Consider the following 12621-nt stretch of genomic DNA (forward strand, 5'->3'; position numbering starts at 1 on the left):
GCATAATTTTATTTTTCCTGTGACTACTTTTGGGAATTTTTTACTTTTTAGAAAAGTTTTTAAAACAATTTTACTTTTGGGCAGTGTGATTATGATGTGTCTGGGTGTGGTTTTCTTCATGTTTCACGTGCTTGTGTTTTGTCTAGCTTTTTGGCTCTCTGGATTTACAGTTTCCATGAAAACTTTTCAGACATTATTTCTTCGAATTTTTTTTTCTTTTCCCCATCCCTCCTGCTCTTTGAAAATTCTAGTTCTAGTTATATTAAGCCTCGAAAGTCCCACAGCTCACTAATGCTGTTTTCATTAAAATTTTTTTTCCTTCTGTGCTTCATCTTGAAAGTTTCTGTGGGTATATCTTCAAGTTCACTGATCTTTCCTTCTGCAAGTTCTAATCTTCTGTTAATCCCATACAATGTATTTGCCATCTCATACATTGTGGATTTTCTTTTTAGGACCTCAATTTGAGTATTTTAAAAATATCTTCCATGTATGTCTCTGCCTAATTTTTTAAACATATGGAATACATACAATAATTGGATATTCTTGTTTGCTACTTGTAACATCTATGTCAGTCCAGTTTGCTTTTGATTGATTTTTTTTCATTGCAGGTCATATTTTCCCATTTTTCTGCATACCTAGTTATTTCTACTTGAATGCCAGACAGTATAAGTTTCCTTATTGGGTGCTTGATATTTTTGTATTCCTGTAAATATTTTTGAGCTGTTTTGTGACATAGTTGAGTTATTTGAAAACAGTTTGGACTGTTGGGTCTTACTTTTAAGATTTGTTATGTGGTAGCAGAGCTGTACTCAGCCTAAAGACATTAATTTCCCGCCACTATCAATGCGCTATGAACTAATGCCATATGAACCAGGAAGTTGTCCAGTGTGGCTGGTGGGAACACACCACTTTCCAGATCCTGTGTTATGCTGGACGCTGTTGCCTCTAATCCTTTCAGTTGTTTTTTACCTGAGTTTGGATAGTTTCTTCACACACCTGCAATGAGCAATCATCAGCTAAATACTTGCAGGGGGTCCTCGGCAGATTTCTGGAATTCTCCTTGTGTGCCTTCTCTCCTCCCTGGCACCCTGTCTTGTGAACTCCAGCTCCTTTGGTCTCCCCAGATTCTCAGTTCCACCTCTTCAATCAGAGAGTCTGCCAGGTTGTCTGGTCCTGCACCATCACCTGGAAACTCACTCCAGGCAGTAAGCTGGGGCAATCCTAGGGTCACCTCGTTAATAAACTTGTCCCTCAGGGATCAGTGTTCTCCATTGTTTGATAATCAGTATCTCAAAAACTGTTTTGAAGATATTCTGTTGGCTTTTTCAGGAGAATAAAATAAATCTCTCTTATTCCAGTTTGATTGAAAGTAAAAGGCCCTGCCCAATATCTTTTTATATAAGTACCTTCTGTGCATGTATCTTCTAGAGTCAAGCTCTACTGCTTGTAAGTAAGAACCTGCGTGTTACATCCTGTTTGAATCCATCAGTCCCTCCAAAGGGCAGAATCAGACTTCACATATTTTCCTGTTTCAAAGGGTTCCCTTCTCTCCTGAGCTGCCCATTAAGATCCCGTCACCTGAGGCAGGTGCCTCCATCTGTCAGGTGATTTGCAGAGCATGGATACATGACTTTTGCTCTCTGCCCTCCCTCCAAGACTCCCTTAAGCCCACTAACTATGCCTCATCCTTTAGGGCTCTGCTTAAATGCCAGCTCTTCGGGAAGCATCTTTCCCTGACCCTTAGATTGGATTGGGACTCCCCTGCTAAGTATTCTCACCGCTTTCTGTACCTACTAACATTTTTATTCCTTTCACTCTATTGTAATTACTTAGGCTTTAAAATCAGCATCCTCCACTCAATCATGAGCTTCAGAAGGACAGGGACTCCTCTGTCCTGTTCTTTGCTTTATCCTCTTTGTAGTGACGGGCCCATAGCGAGTACTTAGTAAATATTTGTTGAATAAGTGAATAAACAAATAAATAAACCAATGAATCAATGAGTGTACTTTACTTATAAGATGATAAACCGGGACCTTCTGGATGAATTGATTGATCAGGTGGCTCTTGCTTGATGATCTTTTATCTTAGTAATTTTAAAATGCAAAAGCACTATCAACTTAAGTTGAGAGGAAGTTGTGGTTCCCACTGCTGGGAGAAGAGGGCAGTTTACTCGCTGAGAGTGATTTCCTCAGACCACCACCCACAGGGAATAACCCTTGTTTCTCCAGAGGGGAAAGAACATAATGTTCAAACAAGTAAGACCTGGAAGGAAGCTTTAGAAAGCAGTGAGTTCAACTCTTTCTTCCACAAGGACAGAACAAGGAGGAGACCTGCTGAGGTTAGGGAGCTGTTTGGTGGCAGAACCTGGACTGGAAACTTAATCTCCTGATTATTCCATGGTCTTTCCACCCCCTAACTTCCATATAGCCCCACACCAATTTGAAATAGAGCCTGGGGAAGTGGAGCCCCATAGATAATTTCTGGCTATAGTAATGTCACTGATTTGTTGGACTTGCTTTTCTGCAAAAGAGAAATACAACAGCAAGCCATATCTTCCATACAGAAGAGCATTTTCTAATAAATCCATGCAACTGGAACTCTGAAAACCATCACTTCTAGATCTTTTGGGTAAGGTCAAGTGTGGAACTCTGAAATATCCCAAAGGTTATATGTTGTTAATACTAATGGTCACGAACAAGTATACATATAAGTATCTGTATATCTGTATATAAGTATACATGTAAGTATATATAAGTATGAACAAGTATACATGTAAGTATCTGCAGGTACAAGCTGAAGCCAACCTATTTTAAAAATAGCAGTGAGCTTTATAATATTATATCCTGAACTCATTTCAACTGCGTGTGTAAATCACCACCTGTATCTGCAGAGAAAGTGTTTTAACCCAGCCTGCTGCCCCCAACCAACATTATTTCCAGCTTTGAACTTATCCTGGGATTGCTTTTGCTAGCCAGCTACTCTGCAACTAAAGTGCTATTGTTCCCTTTAATAATAGCCTAAGCAACTGTTCCTTTTTAATGCAAAGTCCTGGAACTTAACAAGTTGATTACAAGATAGTGACTCACTTTTTATCTCTTTCTGTGCCTCCACCCCACCTAGATCTTTCTGCTCCTGCAAATTTTAGTGAGAACACCAGTCCAATAAAGGTTGGAGTAGAATACCAGACAAGAAAAGGATGAGCTCATTTCTCCTCTATGCTGTCAGTCTTTGAACACAGTGAGACCTATTGTGAGTCTTCCTGCTGGGGAGGGTCGTGTGGTGCCTCCCACACACTGGCTGTGAACTTGTTCCCGACAAATGAGTCTGTGGGCTGGGAATGTCATCTATCTGAGCAGATATCTGCCCATATACTGTCTCATTACCAGCAAAACTCTGAGCCTAAAGGTGACACATGGCCAAGGGCTGCTCTGCTGTTAACCATGCACAATCGATGGCAGCAAAGGTTGAAGTGAGCATAATCTGCAACCTTTCCATGGAAGTCTTAAACCTTTCTCACAGTGGTTCTGCCCATTGTGAGACAATTATATTGGAGAAAGGTTTTCATTTTCATAGCATGTTCAGATTTTGGAGGGAAATGCAAAGAGCAGTGAAGGAGGAAAGGCAAACCCTTCCTCCCAGGCTTCAACAGAGTCAACCCGGGAATCAATGAGATGACAGATGTTGGAGACAGATGCCTGAATATCCACTCAATAGTCAGGCTTAATGAACTAACACAGGAAGAGCAATTAGAGAATTCATTAATTATACTCTAAGTTCACTTTCATTGTTAATTCTAATCCTTTATTTGGGCTAATGACTTCAGCTTTTCTTATAATAATTTGTGCCCGTCAGTGAATGATAACATCTTCAAATTTCCATAATTGTGTAAAATTTAAACTATATGTGTAGCTCTAAATTGGACCTAAAGTAGCTTCTAAGGGTACATAAGACACTTCAAGATAACATAAATGAGGAGAAAAACAAAAGTAAGAACATAACATGGAGTAAACAATAAGGCTAATATAAAAATACAAACTACAAAGTCTTATACATTTGCTTCAGGTTCTATCTTATAAGCAGGAATAGCTCAGATAGCTCAGCCAATATGTTCACCCATTAACAATGCACGGGCGTTTGTTTAGTCCTACAATTATATATGCACCACAGTAGATCCACTCTAACTCAACAGCTTGCTAATTGTTTGTCTTTGTTATTCTTGCATAACATGCTGTCCTGTATTCTTTAATCATCTATTACAAAAAAACAAAAAAAAACCAGAAATTCCTTCAGTGAATAAAGCATAATGAAAAACGCATTTTTATTCCCTTTATGAACTCCGGCCAGCTTCTAAGAAAGGGTAATGAGATTTTGCACCGCTCAACTCTAAGTCTTACTCCTGAACCAATAAATATGGACTCATTTGCATACTCTCTTTCCATCCTTCTGGAGCAAGCCACACTGACACAAGAGCCTCCTTGCTAGGCACGGAAACTGTTTCAAGATGTTTCAAGTTGAGAAAGGGCCACCTGCATGCATTATGGTTAAGACTTTAAGTTATCTTACCACTCAAGTCTTCGTGAAAAAAGTTCAAAAGGTGTTCATCTGAATCATTCATGCTTTTGTTATCCATGACCTAAAGCAATATGGTAGCTTTTTTGTGTGGGGGCTGGTGGCGGGGCAGAGGTTGAACTTTTATTTTAAAAACATTTGTATGCTCCAATATTTCAATAATATATGGATTTTTATTATATTCTAAAGTTGTACTTGATATTACATATGGGCTAAGTTCTAACATGAAGTATTATAAGAATGATACAATTTATTTTAAAAATCTACCATTTTGATCAAAAAGAAGCCCATATATGAAAATATAATTTCACAGAAATGTAAGATTTTTATCTTGTGCATTTTTGTTTGATTACATAAAGCAGGAAAAGATACAGCTTAATTTACTTCTAAGCTGATATAAAATACCTAACTAAACTAGAAAACAGTTACAGTAGCATAATTTTATTTGCATCTATGAGTATTATTTTTGTGATTTCAGAGCCAGAAAATGCATGACACAGGAGAAGATGCACCCTCATCTGTTCAGTGAGAGATGTGCAAATCAACATCAACACAGAACTGCTGAAGAAAAAAAATGTGTGTGTATTATATATATATGTATAAGTGTATATATATATATATATATATATATATATATATATATATTTACATATATAGTATGGGCTATTTCACCTTTGCAAGCTGGGAGCCATTAAGTAATGGCTCCCACCACTCCCCCACCCCCTTCAGTAAAACACATCCTGAACATTGGGCCCATGTTTTCAAGAAGAATGTGCCCCACTGCCCCTTGGAAACTCCATTTCATTTGCTTGGTTCAGTTAGTTAATGACGGTCCATTTTGACTCAAATATCCAGTTCCCTTTCATCAATCATGTCTTTCTGGACTGTCAGTTTTAGGGCATGGATTACAAAGCCCTTCCATGCAGATATCCACAGAGAAAGACCCAGACCCACATCCCCATTTAGGATTGCTTAGGGACTCGTTTCTTCCGCTTCCTTCCAAATGAAAAGAATGAGCTATGTGAAAGGGGAAAACCCCACTGGAAAATGAATGTTGGTGACTCAAGTGTTAATCTAGAAAGTCTTATGATTTGGTGCTGGAAAAGGGCGTTGTAATAAGATGGTTCTTTATACCATGCAAACCAGGGGAATACAAAACACTCTCAACCATGAAAATAAGATTTAATTTGGAATCACAACACATAGGATTTTTTCCACTTTAAATTCTTTTTATTCAATCATATTTGTTATAAATATTCAATAGAAATGCAGTTTTTCAAGATTGAAATGGTCTTTAATGAAGCAAGCCATGTGTGGCTTTTCAGGCGAGCATTTTCATGCTTAGTTAACTGTAAGGATGTTCATGTTCCTTTCCCAAAAAATATGATTTGTGATTCTGCTTAGGTCTCTGAAAAGCAACTTATTCACTGGAGATGTGAGGAGCCATCCACACATCACAATTCTATAGACATCAAACGCATGAAGCATTTTGGATCTGCTTTAAGACTGAGGCAGACTTTCCATCTGGACACAGCCGACCATCCATGTGTCATTACAATGAATCCAGCACTTCCCTGGAAGCTGGAAGGGTCAAATTCAACTTCAGCTCTGCCACTTGCTGCTTAACTTGCTGTTTAACCTTGGGCAAGCTGCCATCCCACACGAGGCCGAAGGTGTCGGTTTTTAAAATACAGAAATTGGGTTCCATGAGGGATTATCAATATACTGCTGGTGGGCCAAATTCCATCTGCTACTTGCCTTTGTAAATAAAGTTTTATTGAAACACAAACATGCCCATTAGTTTACTCTTGTCTATGACTGCAAGGGCAAAGTTGAATAGTTGTTACAGAGACCATCAGGCTCACAAAGCCTAGGTTATTTACTATCTGCCCATTTACAGAGTAAGTTTGCCAGCCCTGGACTGGATAATTTTTTGAGTTCTTTCTAATTCTAGAATTCTTTATATATTTTATGAAACCCCTAATGTTTATATATTAATTATTTCAATACCCGTGTCTTTACTGAGTCCCTCCTATGAAGCATAGATCAAGATATATGTGTGATACATTAACTAAACTTTTAACAGTATCTTAAATAGGATTTCAATGACTAACAGCTCTTGGAAATATCCAAGGTAACATTTGGGGGCAAATGTCTTATGATTTGATTATCATTGGTAAATACAGGATATCTTTTTTTCCACTGACAATGTTTAAGAAGTTAAAAAAAAATCAAGAAAACCCCGTATGGCACTAGAGACTTATTGCATTAAGACATCATCTTAACAGATTGTTTAGTTTTGGTAATATAATTTGACATCTAAACATAAGCTGAGAGGGATCTCCCTCAAAACCTTTGATAATATGATTCATTGTCAAATGTTTGTTTTGCCTATCTGGCACTCATTAATTAATTCTTTTTAATATAGCTTGGATTTACTGATTTTGAAAAAGAGAATTATTCTTATTGATGTTGCTAAAATATCCAGGTGGCTTGAATTTCACCAACTAGATAGTTTAATCTAGCACATTTGTGTAGCCCTAATCAAATCTTTACTAACAGATGTGAGAAGCCCAGTACTGGAGCTAATGTTTGTGTCTCAATGATAATTAAATTAGCTTAATAAGGAAAATAAATGAACAATAATCACCAAAATTTTTCCCTAAACCTGTGTTATAGTCTTAAAAACATTTTTTCCCCTATGGAGGCTTTTGGTAATAAAACACAAATTGAGGGATTTTAATTAAAAGAAATTTTTTTTTCAAGAACTGGTCATGTACTAAATTGCTTATAATCAAATAATCAAGTAGCATTTCTTTTATTATAAGAGCAAAACCTATAATTAAGCCAAAATTCAAATTTGTTTTCAAAGGTTGAATAATCTTTTGTTTTGGCCAATAGTATGTGGATTTTTTTTTTTTAAGTATTATCTCTTCGTAGTATTTTCTAATGGGTAGGAAATGCCTTTCTCAGGTTGAATGATTATTTCCACATAGAATTAGTTCCTGCTTACAACAGTGCTCCACTAATGTAATGGCTCAGTGAATTGGCTTTATAATTCATTAATCATAGCTCACATTGAGCTTTTGGCTCCAGGTGACAGTGCCCACCACAGGCCAAATAACTTCTCATTTAAAGGCAATTTGTACAAATAGGGAAGGTGAGCATTCTCACAGTCCCAGAGGGATTGAAGAGTTTTAAAAAACCAAGATAAGACATTTTATGGAAGACAGGTTGATGGAAGAAAAGTGGCCATTGGAGGATGAGGCAGATGGCTTTCGAGGGAGGCCCTGGAGCTGCCGCCATGGGGAAGGCCATGTTGCAGCTGCTGATCAGAGCACATTGGACGGTGTTTCCGTGTGAACATGAAGACAATGCTGCCTCTGTTTCTGTGACGCTGTGCTCTGTTCTTGCTGAAGGCGAAGTGGTGTCAGCTGTGCTTACAGGACAGTCAGTGGTGGTAGAAAAGAGGCCAGTGTGACCTGCGAAGGACTGGGCCCCTCTCACTCAACCTGAGTGCCTGCAGGTGTGGCCACCTTTATTTGTGTATTCTACTGTATTTATTTATTTGCCTGGCTAATTAGCTCTGTGCCACATTCCTAAGCTAGATGTGTCCCTTCGTGTAAGTGAGAGGGAGACAGAAAGAAAGACTGAGGTGGGGGGTAGGAGAAAGAGAGGAAAGCAAGCAAGAAGAAAGAGAAAGAAGGAGAAAGGAAGAGGAAAGAAAGAGAGAGAGAGAAAGAGAAGGAAGGAAGGAGAAAGAAAGAGAAGGAAAGAAGGAGCCTTCGAATTTTATTTCATTTCTCCAATAAATGTTCCTATATTAAGACTTTAGACAAAGATTAGAAATATGATTTGACAGAAAGTGTATGGATGTATTGTTCTATTGCATTGTAAGTAAAGTATCCATGGCAATATACAAATAATACAGCTCCTACCGCTATTCTCTGTTGTTACTTTCATGTGTTGTCTTAACTTTTTAAATTTCAAGATAATATTGCGCTTATTTATTTTTCCATGAGGAGGCCTAGGATTTAGCTTGATTAGAAAAACTGTGGGAAATGAATGTGCTAATTACTTTAAATCAAATTGAAAATAAATTTTATCCTGTTTCATGCAAAACATAGTGTATTTGACTGTTAGTTCATTCAACTAATAAAACCAATTATGTCTATAAGTGATTGGGCACTTAATAAGCCAGCCCCTGTCCTAATGCTTTCTTTATCTCATGTAATTCACATCATGAAGTGTTGGGAAGATCTCAAGTGACCCATTAGCCAGAAGAGGAAATCAAGCCTGCTATCAAGACTAATGCTGGGAGAATTTCTCCAGGGCACTTAGGTGAGAATCTATGGTTAACTTTCCATGGCTATGGACCCCATCTCCACAAAGCGCAAGCACTCAGGCAAGTTCGCAGTTTTAGCATGAAACACACTCTGGGGGCATGATCACGTGACTCATAGTGAGTCACTAGAAGTTGTGTTAACATGTCTGGTATACAAATTTAAACATGAATATTCCTTCAATCTGAGCAATTTATATAACTAATTAATTTAAAATATTTGAACTATTTGTATGGGAACAAGAGCTTCTGGCTTACAGAATTCCCAATGTATAGGGCAGAGCAATGCATTTAGAAGATGACATGAAGTATCAAAAGTATTGCAAACCAAATCAGTGGGACAATTGGGAAAAACTGGATAAGGTCTGTAGATTAGGTAACAGTGCTATATTGATTCTAAGTTCCTGATTTTGATTTTTGTACTGCAGCTATGAAAGACAATGTCCTTATATGGGGGAACTACAACACTAAAATATTCAGGGGTAAAAGGATATAATGCATACAGTTTATTCTCAGATGGTTCAAGGAAAAAAATGTACCCATTGATCTATTAGTCTTTTAAAAGAAGGAGAGTACGCTAAAGCTACTGTGGTAAAATGTGGACATTTTGGAAATTTGGATGAAGGGTATATGAAAGCTCTTTGTCTTATTTTTGCAGCTTTTTCATATGCCTGAAATTATTTCAAAATTAAAATGTAATGATAAAAAAGAGAAACTTTAAAATAAGCGAGGCTCTGGGCTGGCCTGATTTTGGAAGGCATAGTGCCAGAGGTATCAGTAAAATGCCAGGGTGTTTTGAGACTGCCATGGCAGAGAATGTTTCTCTCAACATGTTTGGAGTTTGGTTTCTGGAGGCCAACATGATCATTGACTCTTGATGGCTAAAATATTATTCATTTGCCAGCAATTTATTTGACTGGCTGCTGGAAAATGTTTCACTAAACAAGGAGTACCAACAACAGCAAAAAAAGGCACACTACCTTTGCATTAAATACTCCAAGTGTAATAATATGTGTCAACATGTATATTGTTTTCCTTATAGACAAGTGTTTTTGTATGCTGAATTTTCAGTTATCAATACCAAATATTAAAATATTCCTATGCATGGTGGCTCACGCCTGTAATCCCAGCACTTTGGGAGGCCGAGGTGGGCAGATCACCTGAGGTCAGGAGTTCCAGACCAGCCTGCCCAACATGGCGAAACCTCGTCTCTACTAAAAATACAAAAAATTAGCCAGGCATAGTGGCAGGCGCCTGTAATCCCAGCTACTTGGGAGGCTGACGCAGGAGAATCATTTGAAACTGGGAGGCGGAGGTTGCAGTGAGCTGAGATCACACCACTACACTCCAGCCTGGGCGACAAGAGTGAAACTCCATCTCAAAAAGAAAAAAATGTATATATTCCTATAAATGTAGATGGTTCACAAACACCCTGGATAATATTAAGAAGCACCTTCATGAGAGTATATTTTATACTCAAGGGGAGATAACAGAAACAGGGAAAGTAACTTCAGAACTAAACTAAGAATATAGAAGAACCATAAAATTTAAGAACAAATAAGAATATGAGACTGGAAGAAGGTAATATATTTCAATTCTTAATGTACTGAGTGCTTAATGCTTTTTAAGGTTGCCCTCTGTGCTTGACGCAGGATTTTCACTAGCACCAGTAAATTAAAAAAATAAATAAATAAACAGAGGGAATTTAAATGTCAAATGTTTCTCCTGACTTTGCTTGGACATTAAGTACTTGACATTTAGGAAGTAGGAGAGGCCCTGGACTTAGTCTATGGACCCAAAGCCCGTTCTAGTTCCAGATCTGCAACATATGGGGAGTCACCAAATGGCTGCCCTTCTCCAGTTATGTTTCCCTATCTATAAAATGAGGAGGTTAGTGTACATTTATGATAACTTATGGCTATTACACTCTGACCAAAAACACTATATGAGCTTCCCTTGTTAGACAGAGGACATAAATTCCAAGGGGGAACATTCGGATTACTCTGGAAAAGCAATTAAATGCAATTTTATTGCATGTAATATTGCTTGAAAATATTGAGCTTACAAGCTAGAACTCAGTTTTGGATTATGTGGACAGTGTTGTTTTCATGAGTTTTTTTTTTAATAAGAGAAGTTGGCATGCAAGCAAATCATATATTTATTTTTCTTTCTAGGTTGAATGTTTAACTAAAAGGTAACCCATTTATCTACATTTTAAAATAATTTTTTTTGTACTAGAGACATCCTTAGTGAGTTTGGTGCTTCCATCTCTTTTCCCTTCCTCCCAGGAAGAATTTATATCTGGAGAAGTCACCCAAATGTCAATCTTTTGCATGCTACTTTCAATATTTTTCCACCTGTACTATTATTTATTTAACTTTTTTTCACACTGACTCATTTTTTTAAACTTTCAGTGCCTACCCCAACCTCATGCATACCAATGGTATATGCATTTCACCCTTCGGGAAAATACGCCATAAAGGCTGGCAGTGATAATGAAATATTTCTAATTTGCCAAATGCTTCCACATATATTAGTTTATCTAATCCTTACAACCTCCAATTTTACAGATGAGAAAATGGAGACTGAAAGAGATTAAATGATTTGTTCTAATTACACAGCTAATTAGTGATTAACTAGAATTCATGTTCAAATCTTCTAATTCCACATCCCATTATCTCCTTGCCACATCAACAACATTATGGATTGTAAGGTTCATGTTTCTTTTCCCTTCTTGAAAGTATTTTCCATTTTGACTGTTTTCCCTATCCCTAGTTTTGGGGAAATGGGGAATGTGTGGATTTCAAATAAAATATCCAGGGTTATATACTATATGTTTATCATATATTATTCTATAACTATGCTATATACTCTATGATAAGTAGTATGTATTATATAATATATATTATTTGATTTAAAGACAGAAAGTTCTGACATCTTGGTTTGATTTTTGCTACCCAAACACTCACAAGCAGAAGAGTTGTTCTTTAGCTGCTATGAATTGAGCTTATTTCCTTGTGAATTCAAGCAAACATGAAATCCCCTGCTTTAGTGAAAGAAATCAGATAAGTTGCTGATTGGAATGAGCTACTCCAGTTTTCATTTATTTATTTTTAGCGTTCATTGTCTCGGTTGGTGAGTGCATCTTGGTTGAAAGGAGTTAAAAATACAGTCAAAGAGATTTTCTTTCCTCCTTTCTTCCTGTGGATCATGACCTTTGCTTTTTTCAACTTCCTCAATTTAGATTCAGTAAATTGTCATAGAGTGCCACAACACCTGCTTCGGTACTTGAGAAATTGACTTTTCCTGCAAATTACCCTGACCAGTGACCTTGTCTTGGCTACCAAAGAGTTTGGAGAAGGAGGGAGGCTGTATGTGTGGCCGTGCCCCAGCCGATGATTGGTATTTAGCTCTTTGAAGTTCAGTTATCTATTTAATGTACAGGCATTCTGAAACAAATGCCACATTATAATCATCAACTGGAAAACCCAACTATCGCCTCTTAGAGAAATAACATTTGATCTTATGAGGGATGGACTGTGGTATAATTTAAGAGCTTCCAATGATAATTTTCTTAAAGAAGGGGACATTTGGTAGATTTGTCTTTTTGCTGTGAGGGACTATCTCGGTTAGGTGTCAGTGTAATTATGTGAGAGTGATAGGACGGAGGATAGAGACAGTCAGCAGTCAGCGTTTGGTGTTTGGTGTCT

The 12621-nt window shown here is 37.4% G+C and overlaps 1 protein-coding gene across 2 annotated transcripts in view; it reads left to right on the plus strand.

The window, feature by feature from the left end:
* LOC743191 (protein CASC2, isoforms 1/2) overlaps positions 1-8693 on the plus strand; it is a 165019-nt gene extending 156326 nt beyond the window's left edge. Inside the window, exons 3-5 of one of the 2 annotated variants that reach the window (XR_010147026.1) lie at positions 3121-3249; positions 5048-5145; positions 5974-8276. The gene's annotated coding sequence lies outside the window, so the exon portion shown is untranslated. Of the gene's footprint in view, positions 1-3120; positions 3250-5047; positions 5148-5973 lie in introns of both variants that reach the window. The other variant, XR_010147025.1, reaches the window with a different exon arrangement.
* The last annotated feature ends 3928 nt before the right edge of the window (positions 8694-12621 follow it).

The sequence above is a fragment of the Pan troglodytes genome, chromosome 8 (genome assembly GCF_028858775.2).
Source record: "Pan troglodytes isolate AG18354 chromosome 8, NHGRI_mPanTro3-v2.0_pri, whole genome shotgun sequence".
Taxonomy (NCBI): Eukaryota; Metazoa; Chordata; class Mammalia; order Primates; family Hominidae; genus Pan; species Pan troglodytes.